The sequence below is a fragment of the Aquarana catesbeiana genome, linkage group LG02 (assembly GCF_042186555.1).
Source record: "Aquarana catesbeiana isolate 2022-GZ linkage group LG02, ASM4218655v1, whole genome shotgun sequence".
NCBI classification, from domain to species: Eukaryota; Metazoa; Chordata; class Amphibia; order Anura; family Ranidae; genus Aquarana; species Aquarana catesbeiana.
Window position 1 is genome coordinate 177322685 of NC_133325.1, and position 25820 is coordinate 177348504.

The 25820-nt window shown below is 47.2% G+C and overlaps 1 protein-coding gene across 2 annotated transcripts in view; it reads left to right on the forward strand.

The window, feature by feature from the left end:
• Positions 1-813: 813 nt before the first annotated feature.
• The window catches only part of LOC141127441 (retinol dehydrogenase 16-like), a 64749-nt gene continuing 39742 nt past the window's right edge, over positions 814-25820 (forward strand). Inside the window, exons 1-2 of one of the 2 annotated variants that reach the window (XM_073613874.1) lie at positions 860-944; positions 6002-6107. The gene's annotated coding sequence lies outside the window, so the exon portion shown is untranslated. Of the gene's footprint in view, positions 945-6001; positions 6108-25820 lie in introns of both variants that reach the window. The other variant, XM_073613873.1, reaches the window with a different exon arrangement.

The following is a 25820-nucleotide window of genomic DNA, read 5'->3' on the forward strand; positions in this document are numbered from 1 at the left end:
GAACACCATCCCCACAGTGAAACATGGTGGTGGCAGCATCATGCTGTGGGGATGTTTTTCAGCAGTCGGGACTGGGCAACTGGTCAAAAGTTGAGGGAAAGATGATTTGAGGCTAGGACGGAGGTTCACCTTCCAGCAGGACAATGATCCCAAACACACTGCTAAAGCAACACTTGAGTGGTTTAAGGGGAAACATGTAAATGTGTTGGAATGGCCTAGTCAAAGCCCAGACCTCAATCCAATAGAAAATCTGTGATGAGACTTAAAGATTGCTGTTCACAAGGGCAAACCATCCAACTTGAAGGAGCTGGAGCAGTTTTGCAAGGAGGAATGGGCAAAAATCCCAGTGGTAAGATGTGGCAAGCTCATAGAGACTTATCTAAAGCGACTTGGAGCTGTGATAGCCGCAGAAGGTGGCTCTACAAAGTATTGACTTTAGGGGGGTGAATAGTTATGCACATTGACTTTTTTGTCCTATTTGTTGTTTGCTTCACAATAAAAAAAATAAACATCTCCAAAGTTGTGGGCATGTTCTCTAAATTAAATGATGCAAATCCTCAAACAATACATGTTAATTCCAGGTTGTGAGGCAATAAAACACGAAAAATGGGGTGAATACTTTTGCAAGGCACTGTATATATAAATGGTTTAGTGGAATACAGCACTTTTGACAATTAAATATATTTTCTGAATGTAAAGAAATTCATGTTCAGTCTTGTACAAACTCCTATGTTCTCACCGACCTGTTGCATTACACAAATAAGAGTTCTGTAATCAAATATTTATTAATGCCAGTGTACACATGCACTGATAAAAAGTCAAGTGCGATCCAAACACATTTGGCATAGGATATATGTTTTCAACCTTCCCTTTTTCACACAGTTATATGCAGCAGTGGGTACCACCAAGGTTAACCTGTTAACCCAAGAAAACAGTATAAACAGGTATGTGGCTACTACACTATAGGGCATGTATAGAATTGTGTTCCAACTTATTTTTGACATTATACAGTAAAAGGTGTAATGTTGGTAATTTTATTTCACATGGTTTGAGACACTTGCACTTTCATAGAAGAAAGTAGACAGTTTTTCTATGTGCATTCACAGTTATTTACAGGAACGTGACTACTTTTATTGTACCAGAAAAAACATTATATAATTTAATACACCTATGCTCAATTTTAGTAATTTTAAAATATTTGCATAGATGATAAGAACAGTGTATTAAAAGAAGTAACAACATTTAATAAACTTAGTATACTATGTATGCAGAACAAAAGTTGATATACCAATTTACCATGTTGTTAAGAGTATAACATTGAAGTTCTATGCACATAGCATATTTTTTGCTGGACATGTGTCCACATTATCAAAACACATGGACACATTATCATAATTTAAGATAAGGTATTTTTTTTAATGATATTGTTGTTAAATAATTGGCATGGAAAATAATTCACTTGTAACCCGATTCACAGGGTTTCACTTTTTAAAGTTTAAGGCACATGGGTCTCTAAACCATTGCAATGTAAACCCCAGCATTCCCTGCCTCCTCACCCTGGTTCTGCATATAGCCACCCATAGACATGAATGGCTGTACTCCAGGTACATGTGTAAACACGAGTAAAGCAATTTTTTTTAAACCCTCATACGCTATACACTATATTGCCAAAAGTATTGGTATGCTCCAAAGCATTGGATTTAGGTGTTCCAATCACCTCCATGGCCACAGATGTATAAAATCAAGCTCCTAGGAATGCAGACTGCTTCTACAAACATTTGTGAAAGAATGGGTCGCTCTCAAGAGCTCAGTGAATTCAAGCGTGATACCATGATAGGTTGCCATCTGTGCAATAAGTCCATCCGTGAAATTTCCTTCCTACTAAATATTCCACGGTCAACTGTTAGTGGTATTATAACAAAGTGGAAGCAACTGGGGATAACAGCAACTCAGCCACGAAGTGGTAGGCTACGTACAATGATAGAGCATACCAAGACATTCTGGACAATTTCATGCTCTCAACTTTGTGGGAACAGTTTGGGGATGGCCCCTTCCGGTTCCAACATGACTGCGCATCAGTGCATAAAGCAAGGTTTAAAAAGACATGGATGAGCGAGTTTGGGGTGGAGGAACTTGATTGGCCTGCACAGAGTCCTGACCTCAACTTGACAGAACGCTTTTCGGATGAATTAGAGACTATGAGCTAGGCCTTCTTGTCCAACATCAGTACCAAATGCGCTTCTGTAAGAATGTTTAAACATTCCCTTAGACACACTCCTAAACCTTGTGGACAGCCTTTCCAGAAGAGTAGCTTCAAAGGGTGGGCCAACTCAATATTGAACCCTACGGGCTAAGACTGGAATGCCATTAAAGTTCATGTGCATGTAAAGGCAGGCATCCCAATACTCTTGGCAATATAGTGTATGTCCCAAACACATTCAGTTTCCGCTTACCAAATTTGCTGTCAGTGACTGAAAGTATAAACCACTGCTATAACTCTTTGGATCGTATACAATTGACAATGCAAAAATATATATCTCCCTTCACTAGCCACCAGTACATCTATTTTCCAAAATACCAGTGAGCGATATATCACTACACTCACCCCTCTAGAAAAGCAGGAGTTAGTGGAGTGAAAGGACCAACCCACTTAGGCATATTGTATACAGGACACAGCTTCTCTAGTAAGATGATTCTCTAGAAAACCATAAATACCCAGGTGATATTTACGAATAATTGCTGTAATCATAGATCTTTCCAATGGGTCCCATAAGCCCAACACATTCCATGATGTAGCAAGGTCATGGGGTCCCAGAGGCCTAATGGTGACCTCAAGGGTTGGGGAGAGCTGACATCCTTCCTTGTAGAATGGGTTACCAGGCATGGTGGGTGTGATGCAAGAAGAAATGGTGGGTGCCAGTCACTTTTGGATGCGAACAAGAGATTTATTGTCTCTTAACAGAACTGGTGGAGAGAGGGTTAGAGCCAGGACACCCTTGAGTAGATGCAATGGTAATTGTCAGACTCCGAGACTTCTATAGGTAGACAGCTAAACAGTGTAAGGCCTCCAGCCGGATGACACTTCTGTATAGGTAGGACCGCTGTCTCCTATGGCAATTAATCTTGTAATAGTCAATTAACGGTAATTGTACTTAACTCTTGGCAACACAGAGCAGTCATTTACTTATCTCACAGTATCCCACTGTAGATCTTCACTTACTAAGCACTAAAGAAACCCCTGCCAATTGGCTGAGATACCCATCCATTTGTGATCTGACCTTGCAAAGCCCCTATCATTCTAATGTCACCAGCCACAGTGCCACCTAGTAACAGAAGAGAAAAGGTGCAGAAATTTCAGTTAGAGAGGAATCAATCGATCTTCTAACAATTAACTAGAAAAAATTACCTCCTGGCAAACTAAATTAATTAGCAACCCTGCCTAACCACCAGGGTGCTACATTGATATAATAGGTATTTTTGTCATGTAAGAACCATCAGAAAAGTAATCGACCAGGATTGGCAATGACGACTTGTCAAAGGCAACAGTGAAAGTGCATAGAAATCCGGAGCAGGCAGAATCAGGGGATGATCGCCTTAGCTCAAGTTAGGCCAGGTCGAGGCTGGTCATGTTCCTTGTGATAGGCCATCTCGGAATATCAGGAAGCTGTAATGGTGTAGGCATGCTTGGCGCAACTGCTGTCGAAGGCTCTGTCTTCTCCTCCCAGAACCCTGGTAGCAACCAGAAAATAAGGCAGCGTAGATTGCAACAGGCATATCTACTGCCAAACAAGTTCCATGGGAAAAAGTTCACTGCGGCACAGCGTATTAAGTTCCTGGAAGAGCAAAAAGCAACAAATAACATTACCATGCATGGATCCCTTGCGTGGTCATAGGGACAAGAAAAAGCTGCATCTCCCCAGTTCCCTCCCCCGGGGCAAACGTGTCCCCAAAGATGAATAATATGTGTTGCCCAGAGGTATGGGCTAACGTAAAATGATGGCTTGAACATAGAGATATCTTCACTCAGTCCGCTGCATTGGGGTGACGGCGGAGATCTGCCTTGTGTGCATCGATCCAGTCGAAGGTTGCAGCTGCTGACTTGAAGAAGTGCACCTGGCCACCTGATGTTATGCAAAACCTGGCTGGGTAAAGCATGGTTTATGTAGCTTGGATGCTCTGCAGACGTTTCCGGACTTCAGTGAATTTTGCCCTGCTTCTCTGAACTTCAGCTGAGAAGAAGCCCGGATAGAATGAGACTCTGGTCCCATTATAATGGATGTTGCGGCGTTCAAAAATATAGCCTTTCTGTCATGATGGTTAAGCATGCGGGCTAGCATAGGCCTGTGAGGGTTACCTGGTGGTGAAGGTTTAGTGGGGCTACGATGGGCCCGTTTCACTGAAAAGTGAGGTGTGAAGACGTCTTTACCATAAAGCTTGAGAAGCCATTGTTCGATGAATTCTGTGGGGTCACATCCCCCCTTTTTTTACGGGAAACCCACGATATGGACATTATTCCTTCTCATGTGATTTTCCAGGACTTCTGCCCAAATACTGTTTGCGTCGGCCAGTTGCTTAGTCGTCTGGGAGTCACGCAGGAGGGAGTGCATTTTAGGCTAATGTGACCTTCTGTAGCTGTCGTGCGCGCTCTTATTTTTGATAAAATTTTCTGTTATTGTTAATTACCCTATTTTAAAGCTAGAAATGTCATCACTAGGTCATTGTGCTTCTCTATGCCAGCATTTTTTAAGCAGGATGCCTTCCGGTTTCTTCAGAGGTACCTTGGCAAAATGCTTAAAAATTGCCCAAAAATTGTACACGACAGTGGGTGAATCAAGCCTGCATTTTAGTTACACAAAGCAACAGGTGACACCATTGGTTGATAAGAAGGATGTCAGCCATCTGTTCATCATCCTTGTATGCTCCTCCCCTGTCCCTCTCTGTCAGCACTGGGGTGACATTAGCTGACTGAGGGAGAGAAACTGAGGGAGAATAGAAATGCTGGAATACTAGTCAGTACCAGTGTGCAAAGGTGTATTTGCTTTGGAGGAATAAATCACCTCTAACAGTGTCTTACATGTGTAGATCTTGCTGCATTATGTTAAACTATTAATTTAGGTTTTTTTTACATTTTAAAATCGGGTGCCTCAAGATTATGCATAATTTTACAGGGTGCCTTGACTGAAAAAAGTTGAGAAACACTGCTCTATGCAATGCAGACGAGATTTGGTTAGTGGGAGGCACCAGCAGGGTGCTGTACATAGCTTCCTGAAAGCCTCACAGCATCCTGCCTCAGTAAGATTCACAAACGTCCTGAGCCTCGATGCAAGCATTTGGCTGGCATTTGGTCAAATATGGAAATATCAAAGTGCTTCAATAGGTAGTCTGGATGAGTGGGCATCCCTTGGAAGAATGCCCTAGATAATGTCCATATGTGAGTCTCCATGATTGAAAGAACTTTAAGTGGAGCTTTGCCTCTCTGTCTCCTACCCCCCCTCCGCTGCCACATTTGGCACCTTTTGGGGGGGCGGGTACCTGGTTTTGACAGGTACCCGCTCCCACTTCTGGCTCAGTTAGTTAGCCGTGGTGAACTGACCCAAAGTTCACCCCCCTCCCCCACAGGTGGTCCATTCACAAAGTGCTGAGCACTTTGCGCATGCGCAGCAGGAAACCAGCTGTGAAGTCGCAAGGTTTCACTTCCGGTTTCCCTTAGTCAAGATGGCGGCACCAGCACCCGATAGCCTATCCTATCGGGTGAGGACACAGCTGGATTCCAGGACAGGTAAGTGCCCTAATATTAAAAGTCAGCAGCTACAGTATTTGTAGCTGCTAAATTTTATTTTTTGGGGGGGGGGGGGACCCTGGAGCTCCTCTTTAAAGAGCAACGCCACTTTTGAGGGGGAAAATTGCAAATAAAAAAAAATAATATAACATATACAATTGCTACACAAGCCATATTGTAATTGAATGTTATTCAAAATGACCTTTCTTTTTCAATGTGCAGTGCTGTAATCTTTTTCTGTAAAATACAATATGGCAATCTGTCATATACCAGATGTGACCAGAACTGTGTGACTGCGACAGAGTGAACCAGACATAAATAGGTGAAAGTAAGTTTATTAAGGTAAATGCATATACATGTGAACACACCACCAATACAGAGTGAAACAACCAAACAACCAAACAGTGATAATAAACCAACCAGCATATGTAGCAAAAGGGAGTACCGGAATCGAAGTCAAGCCAGGCCAGGGTCATAAACAGGAGATCAGTAGCTGGGAAGGGAAACAAACAGGACAAGAAAGGATGGATGGATCACAGGAGGGACAGGTCAGGTACAAGGCTCAGGGTCCAGGGTTCAGGTAACAGACAGGGAACAGGATCAACAGGTTCCAGGAATCAGGAATCAGGGTATTTATACTGCAGCTGCTAATTAAGGTCAGGTGACACCTGTCCGCAGAGGGGAATACCTGCTCCATACTGCCAGGATTCCTCCGCTGGTGGACGCCAGTACTGCGGCCCAAAGGTGACAGAATACCAGCAGGAAAAAGCTCTTCTGACAGCTCCAAACTGCCAGGAGACACCTGCTGGTGGATCCTCAGTAATGCACGCCAAATGATCGATATTACCAGAGGAGGGGACCTTTCCTGACAGTACCCCCCCTCGAAGGAGCGACCTCCGGACGCTCCAACTAGCCGTTGCTGGGGAAACTCCATGGTGTCCAGCCGGGCAGCGAGCACCTCAAGCTGGGCAGCGGGCAGTGGCACATCAGGCTGGGTAGCAGACAGGAATACATCAGGTTGGGCAACGGACAGGAACACATCAGGCTGGACAGCGGACAAGAACACACCGGGTTGGGCAGCGGACAGGAACACACCAGGCTGGGCAGCGGACAGGAACACACCAGGCTGGGCAGCAGACAGGAACACTTCAATCTGGGCAGCAGGCACGGGCACTTCAAGCTGGGCAGCAGGCACGGGCACTTCAAGCTGGGCAGCAGGCACGGGTACTTCAAGCTGGGCAGCAGGCACATCAGGCTGGGCAGCAGGCACGGGCACTTCAAGCTGGGCAGCAGGCACATCAAGCGGGGCAGCAGGCACATCAAGCTGGGCATCAGGTACGGGCACATTAATGCTGGGCAGCAGGCACGGGCACATCAAGGTGGGCAGCAGGCACGGGCACTTCAAGCTGGGCAGCAGGCACATCAGGCTGGGCAGCAGACACGGGCACTTCAAGCTGGGCAGCAGGCACGGGCACTTCAAGCTGGGCAGCAGGCATGGGCACTTCAAGCTGGGCAGCAGGCAGGGGCACTTCAAGCTGGGCAGCAGGCACATCAAGCAGGGCAGCAGGCACATCAAGCTGGGCAGCAGGCATGGGCACTTCAAGCTGGGCAGCAGGCACGGGCGCTTCAAGCTGGGCAGCAGGCACATCAGGCTGGGCAGCAGGCACATCAGGCTGGGCAGCAGACAGGGGCACTTCAAGCTGGGCAGCAGGCACGGGCACTTCAAGCTGGGCATCAGGCACGGGCACTTTAAGCTGGGCAACAGGCATGGGCACTTCAAGCTGGGCAGCAGGCACGGGCACTTCAAGCTGGGCAGCAGGCACATCAGGCTGGGCAGCGGGCACTTCAAGCTGGGCAGCAGGCACGGGCACTTCAAGCTGGGCAGCAGGCACATCAGGCTAGGCAGCAGGCACATCAGGCTGGGCAGCAGGCATGGGCACTTCAAGCTGGGCAGCAGGCATGGGCACTTCAAGCTGGGCAGCAGGCACATCAAGCGGGGCAGCAGGCACATCAAGCGGGGCATCAGGCATGGGCATGTCAAGCTGGGCAGCAGTCACGGGCACTTCTAGCTGGGCAGCAGGCATGGGCACTTCAAGATGGGCAGCAGGCACATCAAGCGGGGCAGCAGGCATGGGCACTTTAAGCTTGGCAGCAGGCACATCAAGCAGGGCAGCAGGCACAGGCACTTCAAGCTGGGCAGCAGGCACGGGCACTTCAAGCTGGGCAGCAGGCGCATCAGGCTGGGCAGCAGGCACATCAGGCTAGGCAGCAGGCATGGGCACTTCAAGCTGGGCAGCAGGCATGGACACTTCAAGATGGGCAGCAGGCATGGGCACTTCAAGCTGGGCAGCAAGCACGGGCACTTCAAGCTGGGCAGCAGGCACATCAAGCGGGGCAGCAGGCACATCAAGCTGGGCAGCAGGCACGGGCACTTCAAGCTGGGCAGCAGGCACGGGCACTTCAAGCTGGGCAGCAGGCACATCAAGCAGGGCAGCAGGCACAGGCACTTCAAGCTGGGCAGCAGGCACGGGCACTTCAAGCTGGGCAGCAGGCACATCAGGCTGGGCAGCAGGCACATCAGGCTGGGCAGCAGGCACAGGCACTTCAAGCTGGGCAGCAGGCACGGACACTTCAAGCTGGACAGCAGGCACGGGCACTTCAAGCTGGGCAGCAGGCACGGGCACTTCAAGCTGGGCAGCAGGCACATCAAGCAGGGGCAGCAGGCACATCAAGCTGGGCAGCAGGCACAGGCACTTCAAGCTGGGCAGCAGGCACGGGCACTTCAAGCTGGGCAGCAGGCACGGGCACTTCAAGCTGGGCAGCAGGCACATCAAGCGGGGCAGCAGGCACATCAGGCTGGGCAGCAGGCACATCAGGCTGGGTAGCAGGCACGGGCACTTCAAGCTGAGCAGCAGGCACTGGCACTTCAAGCTGGGCAGCAGGCACATCAAGCGGGGCAGCAGGCATGGGCACTTCAAGCTGGGCAGCAGGTACATCAAGCAGGACAGCAGCCACAGGCACTTCAAGCTGGGCAGCAGGCACATCAAGCGGGGCAGCAGGCACATCAGGCTGGGCAGCAGGCAGGGGCACTTAAAGTTGGTACAACAGACTGGAAAGGAGGACTGGGATATGGCAGAGAAGAGGCAACAGTAGCTGGGGGAAGTTCCTGTGGGTTTCTAGGCAGCTGAGAAGAGGCAGGTGGGTTGAATGCAGGATAGGTACAGGGAGCAGAGACCGGATATGAGTAGCTGGTTGGGAGCAGCGTATACTGAGCTGCAACTGAGGTTGACATGGGTGATGGGAAACATAGATTTGGGTAGGCTGGTGTTTGGTGGCAGAGGTGGTTTGTTTGGCTGGAGCTGATTGCACCATGTCAGACCATGCTGAAAGTATAGGTTGTACAAACTATGCTTTTAAATCTCCCTGTCTAACAAAAGACTGAGCAGACACAATGCACTCAGCGATCACCTGTGGGGAACAGGCTGAGTAGTTTTCACAAAAATCTGTGGGATCATCTTCAAAAAGCCACACTAGGGATACAACCTCATTCATATCAAAAGGAGGAGTGAAATCATCACGGCCCTCTGGAATACTGGGCAGGGCCAGCTCAGTACAAATCTTGATCAAAGGCTGCACCTCCCCAAACAATATATAACCCTGATCGACCAGGGAGTGAGCCAATCGTATAGTGGTAAACAACTGGTCACTAGACCATCTTTTCAGAGCCTGGCAGCAATAATTACCACTTTCAGATGCCAGCAGAGAAAAATAAATAACCTCATCGGCATTTATGTTTGCAAACAAACTGAATCAAAATGGTTCCCCTGTGCAGCCACTTCCGGTCAAGGATGGCCCTGGTTGGGCAACGGACAGGAACACATCAGGCTGGGCAGCGGACAGGAACACACCAGGCTGGGCAGCAGACAGGAACACACCAGGCTGGGCAGCAGACAGGAACACACCAGGTTGGGCAGCGGACAGGAACACACCAGGCTGGGCAGCAGGCACTGGCACTTCAAGCTGGGCAGCAGGCACGGGCACTTCAAGCTGGGCAGCAGGCACGGGCACTTCAAGTTAGGCAGCAGGCACATCAGGCTGGGCAGCAGGCACATCAGGCTGGGCAGCAGGCACGGGCACTTCAAGCTGGGCAGCAGGCACGGGCACTTCAAGCTGGGCAGCAGGCACATCAGGCTGGGCAGCAGGCACGGGCACTTCAAGCTGGGCGGCAGGCATGGACACTTCAAGCTGGGCAGCAGGCACGGGCACTTCAAGCTGGGCAGCAGGCACGGGCACTTCAAGCTGGTCAGCAGGCACATCAAGTGGGGCAGCAGGCACGGGCACTTCAAGCTGGGCAGCAGGCACATCAAGCAGGGCAGCAGGCACAGGCACTTCAAGCTGGGCAGCAGGCAGGGGCACTTCAAGCTGGGCAGCAGGCACGGACACTTCAAGCTGGGCAGCAGGCACGGGCACTTCAAGCTGGGCAGCAGGCACGGGCACTTCAAGCTGGGCAGCAGGCACATCAAGCGGGGCAGCAGGCACGGGCACTTCAAGCTGGGCAGCAGGTACATCAAGCAGGGCAGCAGGCACAGGCACTTCAAGCTGGGCAGCAGGCACGGGCACTTCAAGCTGGGCAGCAGGTACATCAAGCGGGGCAGCAGGCACAGGCACTTCAAGCTGGGCAGCAGGCACATCAGGCTGGGCAGCAGGCAGGGGCAATTCAAGCTGGGCAGCAGGCACGGGCACTTCAAGCTGGACAGCAGGCACATCAAGTGGGGCAGCAGGCACATCAAGCGGGACAGCAGGCACATCAAGCAGGACAGCAGGCACATGCACATCAAGCTGGGCAGTGGGCACAGGCTCTTCAGACTGGAAATCGGGCTCATCAGGCTGGAAAGTGGGCACAACAGGCTGGAGAGCGGGCACAACAGGCTGGAAGGCGGGCACATCAGGCTGGAAGGCAGGCACATCAGGCTGGAAGGTGGGCTCATCAGAATGGAAAGCGGCCTCATCAGACTGGAGAGCGGGCACTGGCACCTCCGGCTGGAACACTGCACCTCCAGCAGGAAAGCGGGCACCTCCGGATTGAAAGCGAGCACATCAGGCTGGAAAGCGGGCACATCAGGCTGGAAGGCGGGCACATCAGGCTGAAAGGCGGGCACATCAGACTGGAAAGCGGGCTCATCAGACTGGAAAGCGGATTCATCAGGCTGGAGAGCGGGCAGTGGCACCTCAGGCTGGAACACTAGCACCTCAGGCTGGAACACTGGCACCTCAGGCTGGAACGCGGGCACATCAGGCTGGAAAGCAGGCACATCAGGCTGGAAGGTGGGCACATCAGGATGGAAAGCAGGCACATCAGGATGGAAAGCAGGCACATCAGGCTGGAAGGTGGGCTCATCAGGCTGGAAAGTGGGCACATCAGGCTGGAGAGCGGGCTCATCAGGCTGGAGAGCAGGCACTGGCACCTCTGGCTGGAACACTGGCACCTCCGACTGGAACACTGGCCCCTCCGGCTGGAACATTGGCCCCTCCGAGTGGAACACTGGCCCCTCAGGCTGGAACACTGGCATCTCCGGCTGGAACACTGGCGCCTCAGGCTGGAACACTGGTGCCTCAGGCTGGATAGCAAGCACTGGGACGTCAGACTGGATTGGATTAGCTGGTGCGGAGGCAGGTTGGGTTACTGGCAGGATCGTCTTGGTTGGAAAAAACTTTTGTTTTTTCATTGGCTTAGCCACTGAAGCTCAGTAGGTGAGGGGTACAGCAAACTGGAAAGGAGGATTGGGATATGGCAGAGAAGAAGCAACAGTAGCTGGGGGAAGTTCCCGTGGGTTTGTAGGCAGCTGAGAAGAGGCAGGTGGGTTGAATGCAAGATAGGTACAGGGAGCAGAGACCGGATATGAGTATTTGGTTGGGAGCAGCGTATACTGAGCTGCAACTGAGGTTGACATGGGTGATGGGGAAACATAGATTTGGGTAGGCTGGTGTTTGGTGGCAGAGGTGGTTTGTTTGGCTGGAGCTGATTGCATCATGTCAGACCATGCTGAAAGTATAGGTTGTACAAACTGTGCTTTTAAATCTCCCTGTCTAACAAAAGACTGAGCAGACACAATGCACTCAGCAATCACCTGTGGGGAACTGGCTGAGTAGTGCTCACAAAAATTGGCGGGATCATCTTCAAAAAGCCACACTAGGGATACAACCTCATTCATATCAAAAGGAGGAGTGAAATCATCACGGCCCTCTGGAATACAGGGCAGGGCCAGCTCAGTACAGATCTTGATCAAAGGCTGCACCTCCCCAAACAATATATAACCCTGATCGACCAGGGAGTGAGCCAAACGTATAGTTGCAAACAACTGGTCACTAGACCATCCTTTCAGAGCCTGGTGGCAAAAATTACCACTTTCAGATGCCAGCAGAGAAAAATAAATAAATAAAAATAAACATGAATCGGCATTCATGTTTGCAAACAAACTGAATCAAAATGGTTCCCTTGTGCAGCCACTTCCGGTCAGGGATGGCCCTGGTATTCTGTCATATACCAGATGTGACCAGAACTGTGTGACTGCGACAGAGTGAACCAGACATAAACAGGTGAAAGTAAGTTTATTAAGGTAAATGCATATACATGTGAACACACCACCAATACAGAGTGAACAAACCAAACAATCAAACGGTGATAATAAACCAACCAGCATATGTAGCAAAAGGGGGTACCGGAATCGTGGTCAAGCCAGGCCAGGGTCATAAACAGGAGATCAGTAGTTGGGAAGGGAAACAAACAGGACAAGAAAGTATGGATGGATCACAGGAGGGACAGGTCAGGTACAAGGCTCAGGGTCCAGGGTTCAGGTAACAGACAGGGAACAGGATCAACAGGTTCCAGGAATCAGGTTTCAGGATCAGAGTAACAGGATACAGGCTGCAGGTCAGGGCTCAAGGAAAATACCAGGGCAAGATTATGTGCACTTGCCAGGTATTTAGGCTCGATTCACACAGGGGCAACCCGACTTACAGCACGACTTTGCTAGGCAATTTGGAGGAGACTTCAGCGCGACTTTAAGCAACTTACAATGCAATTTAAAGTTGCCTCCAGGACAGGCGACTTTGGCTGTGGCCAATCACAGAATAACCAGCTCTCTGGGAGAGAGGGGTTTGCCTGGGTAAACTAATTTCTTTTCCTGTAAAGTCGCTTCAATATAGATGGAGATCCGACTTGGAGGCAACTTCCATTAAAATCTATAGGTACAAGTTGCCTAGAAGTCGCCTTGAAGTAGTACAGGAACCTTTTCTGAAGTCGGAGCAACTTCAGTAGTGCACATTAAGACAGCTCTCATTCACTTCAATGGAATTTCTTATGTCCCGCGACTTGGGGCAACTTGAGGTCTTACAAGTCGGTTCCCAAGTTGCTGTAGTGTGAACCGACACTTATACTGCAGCTGCTAATTAAGGTCAGGTGACACCAGTCTGCAGAGGGGAATACCTGCTCCATACTGCCAGGATTCCTCCGCTGGTGGACGCCAGTACTGCGGCCAAAAGGTGACAGAATACCAGCAGGTAAAAGCTCTTCTGACAGCTCCAAACTGCCAGGAGACACCTGCTGGTGGATCTCAGTACTGCACGCCAAATGATCGATATTACCAGCGGAGGGGACCTTTCCTGACACAACCTAGTGGCGTTCTGTACACCATTGGTATACAGAACACCCCCAGAAACGTAATTTCCTGCTTGTGTGATTGGCACCTCCTGCAACAAAAATGTCATTTTTGGTGAGGTACTCCCAAAGGGCTAATCAGTTCTAGAGGGATTCAGACACTGCAATTTTCCTCATTAGAACCCTCCAAGTGCATTAGCTGATTAATAATGAAAAAGTCGCTCCCATTTTGATTCACTCTGCACATCAACAAAGGCAAGCAGCTTTTTCTCCAGAGCAGCAAAAGGCAGGAATCTGCAACAAAGTTTGTTATAAACTTCATTCATTGATCACCCAGAGGGGACTGTTTTTTTTCTCAACAAGTTACTCTTTAACCACTTCAAGACCAAGCCTATTTCTGACACTGGTTGTTTACAAGTTAAAATTAGTATTTTTTGCTAGAAAATTACTTAGAACCCCCAAACATTATATATATTTTTTTTAGAAAAGACCCTAGAGAATAACACAAAGTTTTTTTGCAAAAAAAACACTTCACTGAATTAAAAAAAAACTAAACAGTAATGTTAGCCCAATTTTTTTGCATATTGTGAAAGACAGTGGCGACCGTGCATTAGGAGTGCAGGGGTGCCCTGCCCCTAATCTACATGCAGGGTGCCGGACGCATGGATTCCAATGGGATTTTTTTTTTTTAAAAAGCACGTGATTAGAGCCAGAGGCTCTAAATGGCTTCAAAAAAGGGTGGGCTCGGGACACAGAGCACTGCGCCCTGAGCCCACCCAGTTGTGTGACAATAGTGAATTAGTATTCACTATTGTCTTCCTGATTCTCCTCCCAGCCAATCAGAAGTGGGTGAGACCCGATTAGTCAAGAGGAGAAGCGATTGTATTGGCTGCCGTGTCCAGGGAAGGCGGACGGAAGGCACTGAGGAGTAAGCCGCCGTGAAGCCTGAGACGCAGAGGAGGAGACACAGGAAGGAGCTGAAGCTGCCTGCGACCTAGATAATGGGGTAAGTGTGGGGCTGACCGACTGGGGGATGGCGTTGTAAGTGCGGAGCCAACTGACCAGGGGGTGGTTTAGCGGCGGGATGTCTTGTTTGCCCCCCCCCAAATATACAGCACCAGCCGCTAAAGGTGAAAGATAATGTTACGCCAACTAAATAGATACCTAACATGTTACGCGTTAAAATTGCACGCACTCGTAGAATGGCGACAAACTACTGTACTTAAAAATCTCCATAAGTGAGGTTTAAAAATGTTTAACAGTTACCAGTTGGAGTTATTGCTCTCACTCTAATGATAGAGGCAATACCTCACATGTGTGATTTTACACTGTTTACATTTGCAGGCACGACTTACCGGTACGTATGCGTTTTATTTGGTGTGTGAACACGCGGGGATGGGGGCGCTTTAAAATCTGATCACTTTTATTGCTGTCACAAGGAATGTAAACATCCTTGTGACAGTAATAGGCAGCGACAGGTACTCTCAAAGACCCCAAACCCCTCCACTGCACTTAAAAGTATTGAAAATATCAAAATCGTCATTTTTGAATACCGTTGGCCGCGAGTAAAGCGGAAGTGATGTTGTGACGTCGCTTCTGGGTTACTACATCGGAGAACCGATCGAAGCCAATTCCTGCCTTGTTCGTGTCTCCTTGGCCAGACGGCGGACGTGCTGGCTGGTCGCTCGGGTCACCCGGTGGGAGTGGCGGAAGGCTGTGGGGGGGACGTCATCAGTTGTTATCACTTGAAAGCCGACCACCAGCTCTAAGCTACGGTACTGGGGTGATGCCTCTGGGTTCAGGCATCACCCAGATACAACCACTTAAAATAAAAATGACGTACAGGTACGTGATTTTGCATAAAGTGGTCAAATCCAGTGAATAGAAGGGACAAACTAGGGACACTTAGGCTGGGGGGGAGCTGGTTGATGCTGGATGTTTTCCAGCCAGGAAATGAGACAGGCTGTATTTGACAGCTGCAGCTTATATTGCACACTGTGAAAAACTCAGTGTGCAGTGAAATCAGAGTAAAGCAGTTCTGGTACAGGAGAGGTGCCTCTACTATTGTAGAGACTGAAAGTAAGGCTGGAATTCAGATTTAAGTAATGTAAAAAACTGATGTGGTCATGTGGTTGCATGTAAAACACTGAAAGAAGGTATTTGCACAGCAATTTGTGATAAAGGGCATGCAGAGCCATGGGGAGATAAGGGGAGGAAATATTATAAATGTCATTTTGATAGTTAGCTTTTCCTTCTACTTTAAATAGTTGTAAAGCATTGCAAGTTTCATATTACCAACTTAATCATTAACACCACCACCTTTAAAATGCTGCAAAAAGAAGTCCAGCCCTATACATTACTATGTGTGTGTACAGCTCTTTATGAATTCATGGACTTTGGCACATTCTGCCTGATTGCCAACAGTTGCCTCTCCAAGCCCTTTCAGGCTGATATTCATTGCTCTGGTAGATAGGGAAGGGAGGCGGTCTCCTCCAATATTACCACTCTATGACAGGACAGCATTAAAGTGGAGTTCCACCCACTTTTACAACTCTTCAGCATCCCTCACTAAACTGTGCACTGTAAACAAATTGGATATTTAAAAAAAAAAATTCTCAGCACCTACTGTATATCTGCTGTATTCATTTTTCACTTCCTCCTCCCTGGCCGTGGCCCATCACATCATTTCCTGTTTGCAATGCCTTCTGGGAAGGGGCGGCAACTTCCTCTGACATTGCCGTTGCTATGGAAACCTGACCTGAAACCTATTACACTGCTTGTGCTGCACTGAGCATGTGCGAGATCTGAAAGGATGAGATCCAGAAAGAAATACAGTCTGGCTTCAGATGCCCACACTTAAGATGGCCACGGCCTGCTGTAAGTTTATAAAATAACAAACTATTGCTATAAACTAACAAAACAGACCTTAGTTTACAGACTAACTTTACTAGAATACATTAGGCATGTGTATTATAGGGGTATTTTTATTTAAAAAGTATAATTTCGGCCGGAACAACACTTTAAGTCTTGGATCTCTGTCTCTATTAGTCCCATATGTAAGAGCACCCACTAGATATTCCCTTGTGGAGATGAGTGTAGCCTCCAACTGATTAATCATATGGGGCCATAAACCAACTGTGACCACTAAATTGAGATCCATGGAATTGCACAGATGTCTTGTCTCTCTTTCACTGCTGGTCCTGATGAAGCGCAACTATCTATGAAACCCAATGACCACAAACTGCTGTCTTTAACCACTTAACAACCGGCCCATAGCCAAATGACGGCTACAGGGCGGTTGTTTAACTCTGCTCTCGCGCGCCCCTAGGGCGCGCACTTGAGAGCATCCGTGACCACCGGGTCCTGAGGACCCGGCGCATCACAGATCCCGGTAAATGGCTGCTGATCGCGGCTGTTTACCATGTGATCGCTCCGTCAAATGACGGAGCGATCACATGTAAACAAACCGGCGTCATCTGATGACGCCGGTTCCTCTCCTCCCCTCTGTGTACCGATCGGTACACTGTGAGCGGAGAGGGGGATGGATGGATGGCTGCAGCATTGTGGGCTGCATGTGTAGTGCCCACAGCGCTGCACAGAGACATCCAGCCATCCATCCATCCATGCTCAGCCATCCCCACTACTCTGCATGCCCTGCAATGCTCTGCAATGCCCTCTGCAATGGCCCACAGTACTCTGGTATGCCCCACAATACCCCTGCAATACTCTGCCATACCCTGCAATATCCCTGCAATACTCTGCCATACCCTGCAATACCCCTGCAATACTCTGCCATACCCTGCAATACCCCGCCATACTCCGCAATACCCCGCCATACTCCGCAATACTCTGCCATACCCTGGAATACCCCGCAATACTCTGCCATACCCTGGAATACCCCGCAATACTCTGCCATACCCTGGAATAACCCCCAATACTCTGCCATACCCTGGAATACCCCGCAATACTCTGCCATACCCTGGAATACCCCGCAATACTCTGCCATACCCTGGAATACCCCGCAATACTCTGCCATACCCTGGAATACCCCGCAATACTCTGCCATACCCCGCAATACCCTGAAATACCCCGCAATACTCTGCCATACCCTGCAATACCCCGCAATATCCCGCAATACTCTGCCATACCCCGCAATACCCAGCCATACTCCGCAATACCCCGCCATACTCCGCAATACTCTGCCATACCCTGGAATACCCCGCAATACTCTGCCATACCCTGGAATACCCCGCAATACTCTGCCATACCCTGGAATACCCCGCAATACTCTGCCATACCCTGGAATAACCCCCAATACTCTGCCATACCCTGGAATACCCCGCAATACTCTGCCATACCCTGGAATACCCCGCAATACTCTGCCATACCCTGGAATACCCCGCAATACTCTGCCATACCCCGCAATACCCTGAAATACCCCGCAATACTCTGCCATACCCTGCAATACCCCGCAATATCCCGCAATACTCTGCCATACCCCGCAATACCCAGCCATACTCCGCAATACCCCGCCATACTCCGCAATACTCTGCCATACCCTGGAATACCCCGCAATACTCTGCCATACCCTGGAATACCCCGCAATACTCTGCCATACCCTGGAATAACCCCCAATACTCTGCCATACCCTGGAATACCCCGCAATACTCTGCCATACCCTGGAATACCCCGCAATACTCTGCCATACCCTGGAATACCCCGCAATACTCTGCCATACCCTGGAATACCCCGCAATACTCTGCCATACCCTGGAATACCCCGCAATACTCTGCCATACCCCGCAATACCCTGAAATACCCCGCAATACTCTGCCATACCCTGCAATACCCCGCAATATCCCGCAATACTCTGCCATACCCCGCAATACCCAACCATACTCAGTGATACCCAGCCATACTCTGCGATACTCAGTGATACCCAGCCATACTCTGCAATACTCAGTGATACCCAGCCATACTCTGCAATACTCAGTGATACCCAGCCATACTCTGCAATACTCAGTGATACACAGCCATACTCTGCAATACTCAGTGATACCCAGCCATACTCTGCAATACTCAGTGATACCCAGCCATACTCTGCAATACTCAGTGATACCCAGCCATACTCTGCCATACCCAGCCATGCTCTGCAATACCCCGCAAAAATCTGCAATACTCTGCCATAACCCGCAATACTCTGCAATACCCCGCAATACCCAGCCATACTCTGCAATACTCGGTGATACCCAGTCATACTCGGCGATACCCAGTCATACTCGGCGATACCCAGTCATACTCGGCGATACTCTGCAATACCCAGCCATGCTTAGCCATACTCGGTCATGCTCAGCCATACCCGGCCATGCTCAGCCATACCCAGCCTCTGTATGTGGCCAGGCTGTGGAAGTCTCACACATGTGGTATCGCTGTACTCAGGAGGAGTAGGAGAATCTATTTTGAGGTGTCATTTTTGATATGTACATGCTATGTGTTAGAAATATTGTATAAATGGACAACTTTGTGTTAAAAAAAAAAAGCGTTTTAACCACTTCCGGCCTTCCGTCATACGACGTCCTTGACTTTGTGCGGGGATATCTGAATGATGGGTGCAGCTACAGGCATCATTCAGATATCATCTTTTTCAGCCGGCGATTCCCCACACCATAAGAATGATCATAGCGGCTGTTACACTGCTTGATCGTTCTTACGGGAGGCGAGAGGGGACGTCCCCCCCTCCCGCCGCCCTCCGGTGCTTCTACCGACTCACGGCTACGATCGAAGCCAGGATCTTTTTTTTTTTTTTTTTTTTTATTTCAGGCACAGCCTAGAGGTGAGATTTGGGGTCTTATTGACCCCATATCTCACTGTAAAGAGGACCTGTCATGCCATATTCCTATTACAAGGGATGTTTACATTCCTTGTAATAGGAATAAAAGTGATCAAAAAATTTTTTTTTTGGAAAAAAGTGTCAAACTAAAATAAATAAAGTAAAATGAACAATAAAAAAAAATAATTTTTTTTTTAAAGCGCCCCTGTCCGTGTGCTCGCATGCAGAAACGAATGCATACGTAAGTCCCGCCCACATATGAAAACGGTGTTCAAACCACACATGTGAGATATCGCTGCGATCGGTAGAGTGAGAGCAATAATTTTGGCCCTAGACCTCCTCTGTAACTCAAAATTTGTAACCAGTAAAAAATTTTAAAGCGTCGCCTATGGGGATTTTTAAGTGGCAAAGTTTGGCGCCATTCCACAAGCGTGTGCAATTTTGAAAGGTGGCATGTTAGGTATCTATTTACTCGGCGTAACTTCATCTTTCATATTATGCAAAAACATTGGGCTAACCTTACTGTTTTGTTTTTTTTTTAAAGCAAAAAACATTTTTTTTCCAAAAAAAAACGCGTTCGAAAAATTGCTGCGCAAATATCGTGCAAGATAAAAAGTTGCAATGACCGCTATTGTATTCTCTAGGGTCTTTGCTAAAAAAACATATATAATGTTTTGGGGTTCTATGTAATTTTCTAGCAAATAAATGATGATTTTTACATGTAGGAGAGAAATGTCAGAATTGGCATGTGTGCTCCAGAATGCCTGAAGGTGCTCCCCTGCATGTTGGGCCTCTGTATGTGGCCACGCTGTGTAAAAGTCTCACACATGTGGTATCGCCATACTCAGGAGTAATAGCAGAATGTGTTTTGGGGTGTAATTTGTGGTATGCATATGCTGTGTGTGAGAAATAACCTGCTAATATGACAATTTTGTGAAAAAAAAAAAAAGAAAAAAAAAAACTTGATTTTGCAAAGAATTGTGGGAAAAAATGACAACTTCAAAAAACTCACCATGCATCTTTCTAAATACATTGGAATGTCTTCTTTCCAAAGAGGGGTCATTTGGGGGGTATTTGTACGTTTCTGGCATGTTAGGGTCTCAAGAAATGAGATAGGCCGTCAGTACTTCAGGTGTGATCAATTTTCAGATATTGGCACCATAGCTTGTGGACGCTATAACTTTCACAAAGATCAAATAATATACACTAATTTGGGTTATTTTTACCAAAGATATGTAGCGGTATAAATTTTGGCCAAAATATATGAAGAAAAATTACTAATTTTCAAAATTTTATAACAGAAACGAAGAAAAATTAATTTTTTTACAGATTTTTCGGTCTTTTTTCTTTTATAGCGCAAAAAATAAAGAACCCAGCGGTGATTAAATACCACCAAAAGAAAGCTCTATTTGTGTGAAAAAAAGGACAAAAAATTCATATAGATACAGTGTTGCATGACTGAGTAATTGTCATTCAAAATGTGAGAGCACCAAAAGCTGAAAATTGGTCTGGTTATTAAGGGGGTTTAAGTGCCCAGTGGTCAAGTGGTTAAATTTGGGACACTCAGTACAGTGCGAATATATAAGTGATCTTCGTAGCTGGTCAAAAACAAGATACACTATATTGATCATCATGTGTGACTCTTTTAACCACTTCAGCCCCGGAAGGATTTACCCCCTTCCTGACCAGAGCACTTTTTACAATTCGGCACTGCATCGCTTTAACTGCTAATTGCGCGGTCATGCAATGCTCTACCCAAACGAAATTTGCGTCCTTTTCTTCCAACAAATAGAGCTTTCTTTTGATGGTATTTGATCACCTCTGCCGTTTTTATTTTTTGCGCTATAAACGCAAAAAGACTGAAAATTTTGAAAAAAAAATGATATTTTCTACTTTTTGTTATAAAAAAAATCCAATAAACTAAATTTTAGTCATACATTTAGGCCAAAATGTATTCGGCCACATGTCTTTATTGACATTTTTTTTACCAAACGTATATTTATTGGTTTGCGCAAAAGTTATAGCGTCTACAAACTAGGGTACATTTTCTGGAATTTACACAGCTTTTAGTTTATGACTGCCTATGTCATTTCTTGAGGTGCTAAAATGGCAGGGCAGTACAAACCCCCCCCAAATGACCCCATTTTGGAAAGTAGACACCCCAAGGAAATTGCTGAGAGGCATGTTGAGCCCATTGAATATTTATTTTTTTTGTCCCAAGTGATTGAATAATGACAAAAAAAAAAAAATAAATAAAAAATTTACAAAAAGTTGTCACTAAATGATATATTGCTCACATAGGCCATGGGCTATGTGGAATTGCACCCCAAAATACATTCAGCTGCTTCTCCTGAGTACGGGGATACCACATGTGTGGCACTTTTTGGGAGCCTAGCCGCGTACGGGGCCCCGAAAACCCAGCACCACCTTCAGGATTTCTAAGGGCACACATTTTTGATTTCACTCCTCACTACCTATCACAGTTTTGAAGGCCATAAAATGCCAAGATGGCACAACCCCCCCCCAAATGACCCCATTTTGGAAAGTAGACACCCCAAGCTATTTGCTGAGAGGCATGGTGAGTATTTTGCAGCTCTCATTTGTTTTTGAAAATGAAGAAAGACCAGAAAAATTTTTTTTTTTTTTCTTTTTTCAATTTTCAAAACCTTGTGACAAAAAGTGAGGTCTGCAAAATACTCACTATACCTCTCAGCAAATAGCTTGGGGTGTCTACTTTCCAAAATTGGGTCATTTGGGGGGGGTTTGTGCCACCTGGGCATTCCATGGCCTCCGAAACTGTGATAGGCAGTGAAGAGTGAAATCAAAAATTTACGGCCTTAGAAAGCCTGAAGGCGGTGCTTGGTTTTCGGGGTCCCGTGCGCGGCTAGGCTCCCAAAAAGTCCCACACATGTGGTATCCCCGTACTCAGGAGAAGCAACAGAATTTATTTTGGGGTGTAATTTCACAAATCCCCATGCCAGGTTTGAGCAATATAACATTTAGTGACAACTTTGTGCAAAAAAAAAAAAAAAAAAATTTGTCTCTTTCCCGCAACTTGTGTCACAATATAAAATATTCCATGGACTCGACATGACTCTCAGCAAATAGCTTGGGGTGTCTACTTTCCAAAATGGGGTCATTTCGGGGGGGTTTGAACTGTCCTGGCATTTTATGCACAACATTTAGAAGCTTATGTCACACATCACCCACTCTTCTAACCACTTGAAGACAAAGCCCTTTCTGACACTTTTTGATTACATGAAAAAATTATTTTTTTTTGCAAGAAAATTACTTTGAACCCCCAAACATTATATATTATTTTAAAGCAAATGCCCTACAGATTAAAATGGTGGGTGTTTCATTTTTTTTTTCACACAGTAATTGCGCAGCGATTTTTCAAACGCATTTTTTGTGGAAAAAACACACTTTTTTAAATTTTAATGCACTAAAACACACTATATTGCCCAAATGTTTGATGAAATAAAAAAGATGATCTTAGGCCGAGTACATGGATACCAAACATGACATGCTTTAAAATTGCGCACAAACGTGCAGTGGCAACAAAATTAATACATTTTTAAAAGCCTTTAAAAGCCTTTACAGGTTACCACTTTAGATTTACAGAGGAGGTCTACTGCTAAAATTACTGCCCTCGATCTGACCTTCGTGGTGATACCTCACATGCAAATACATAGTGCAATTGCTGTTTACATTTGACGCCAGACCGACCCTTGCGTTCGCCTTAGCGCGAGAGCAGGGGGGACAGGGGTGCTTTTTTTTTTTTTTTTTTTTTTTTTTTTCTTTATTATTTTTTTGCTTTTTTATCTTATTTTTAAACTGTTCCTTTAATTTTTTTTTTAAATCATTTTTATTGTTATCTCAGGGAATGTAAATACTATGATAGCAATAGGTAGTGACAGGTACTCTTTTTTGAAAAAATTGGGGTCTATTAGACCCTAGATCTCTCCTCTGCCCTCAAAGCATCTGACCACACCAAGATCGGTGTGATAAAATGCTCCCCCAATTTCCCAATGGTGCTGTTTACATCCGGCGAAATCTAAGTCATAAAATGCTTGTAGCTTCCGGTTTCTTAGGCCATAGAGATGTTTGGAGCCACTCTGGTCTCTGATCAGCTCTATGGTCAGCTGGCTGAATCACCGGCTGCATTCTCAGGTTCCCTGTTGAGACAGGAGAGCCAGAGAAAAACACGGAAGACGGTGGGGGGGGGGCATTCCCTCCCACTGCTTGTAAAAGCAGTCTAGAGGCTAATTAGCCGCTAGGATTGCTTTTACATGAAAGCCGACCGCTGGCTAAAAAGAATGATACCAAGATGATACCTAAACCTGCAGGCATCATTCTGGTATAACCACTCAAAGTCGTGAATGGCGTACCTGAAGACAAAAAAATGGTTAACAATAAAGCACAGTAAACGGTAAAGTATAAAAAATTGCATACCTGAAAAGCAAACATGATAAAACATAATAACAATAAAACATTGCAGAATAGAATACAGTAAAAAAGAGCAGAACAATAGAGAGAGAATAGAGAGAGAGAGAACAATAAAACGACAACTATTTTTTTTTATTTTTGTATGTGTTTTTTTTTTTTTTTACACTTTTTTTTTGTAACTGTAACTTTTATAACTGTAACCGGTTCCAGGTTCAGGTCTCTCAAAATGCGATGGCATCTTGGGAGACCCTGTGAAAGTGTGCCTAGTCTGTGCAATGCTGTACCCTACGCTAATACTCAACTAGTGAATGGTAGCGTTCAAAACATTCACCAATGCAAAGACCAGGATTATCAGGACAGGAGGGACAATAATAGCGGGTGTCACGTCTATATCCACGCTTGCTGCAGACACATCTTTTTTGGGGGGGTTCGTTGGGTAGGGGTACTCGGGAGGACATATAAATGCCTCTCATGCAGCCGACTGCATTTGGTTGGGGATGTGAATGGGGGAAGTACGGGCGCTGCAGAAGCGGTGGGTTCACAAATTAGGATTGGCGAATGCAGCAGGAAGGGCACTATGGGCACGACGGGCCTGTGTTTGTCTTTTTGGTGGCAGCAGGACACTACTTGTGCTTGCCACCTCACCAGCTTGAACTGCACTTATGGGACTCGCCACGTCACCAATTGTTACTGCAGTGCTGGTTTGACTACGACCGGGGTGTACTAGGCCGCTGGCGCTTGCCAGTTCACCAAAACGCTACCAAAAAAACTGTTAGCGATCGCAGGGATCAGGCCTGACTCTGCGAACGCTGCAGTTATGCGTTTAGTATTTTGTAAGTGACAGTGATCGATCGATACTGCACTTGGGTGGGCTGGGCTGGGCCGGGCGGAGGGGCAAAACGCAGGTGCTAGCAGGTATCTGGGCTGATCCCACTAACACTGCGTTTTTGGGAACCCTAAACTGCTGGGGACGCTAGTATAGATCTGATCGGATCAGATATTGATCCGATCAGATACTATACCACTAAGGGAGGCGTATGCTGCGTGTGTGGGTGTTAGCGGTACTGGCGCTAATCTGACGCTGCCTGGGGCTGGTGCTTGCCAGTTCACCAAAATGCTACCAAAAAAACTGTTAGCGATCGCAGGGATCAGGCCTGACTCTGCGAACGCTGCAGTTATGCGTTTAGTGTTTTGTAAGTGACAGTGATCGATCGATACTGCACTTGGGTGGGCTGGGCTGGGCCGGGCGGAGGGGCAAAACGCAGGTGCTAGCAGGTATCTGGGCTGATCCCGCTAACACTGCGTTTTTGGGAACCCTAAACTGCTGGGGACGCTAGTATAGACCTGATCGGATCAGATATTGATGCGTTCAGATACTATACCACTAAGGGAGGTGTACGGTGCGTGTACGGTGCGTGCGAGGGTGTTCACGGTACTGGCGCTAATCTGACGCTGCCTGGGGCAACGCATATCACCGCCGGGCGATCAGGGGGCTAAACCTTTATTCGGTAATAAACGGCGGGTGCCCTGACACTATATAAAATAAACAAACTAACCAGCGTCACCCGTAACAGTTATACGGTGATCAGTGGTGAAAGGGTTAACTAGGGGACAATCAAGGGGTTAAAACATTTATTAGATAGTATATGGGGGTCCCTGTCGCTATAAAACGCTGACAGCGAACCTAAATATTTACGTTCCTAACTAGCGTCACCAGCGACACTAATACAGCGATCAGAAAAATGATCGCTTAGCGACACTGGCGACAGGGGGTGATCAAGGGGTTAAAACTTTATTAGGGGGGGTTAGGGGGGTACCCTAGACCTACAGGGGGCTAATACTAACTGTCCTACCACAGTAACTGTCACAAACTGACACTATGCAGTAATCAGGAAAAAAAAAAAAAACCTGCTTGGTGTCAGTTTGTGACGGGGGGGGTGATTGGGGGGGGATCGGGGGGCGATCGGGGGGGGATCGGGGGTGTTTAGTGTGCCTGGCATGTTCTACTGTGTGTGTGTGTGTGTTGGTGCACTTACATGTCATCTCTCCTCGGCGCTGGAACGGAAACTGGCCAGCCGAGGAGAGATGACATCACATCCTCTGCCT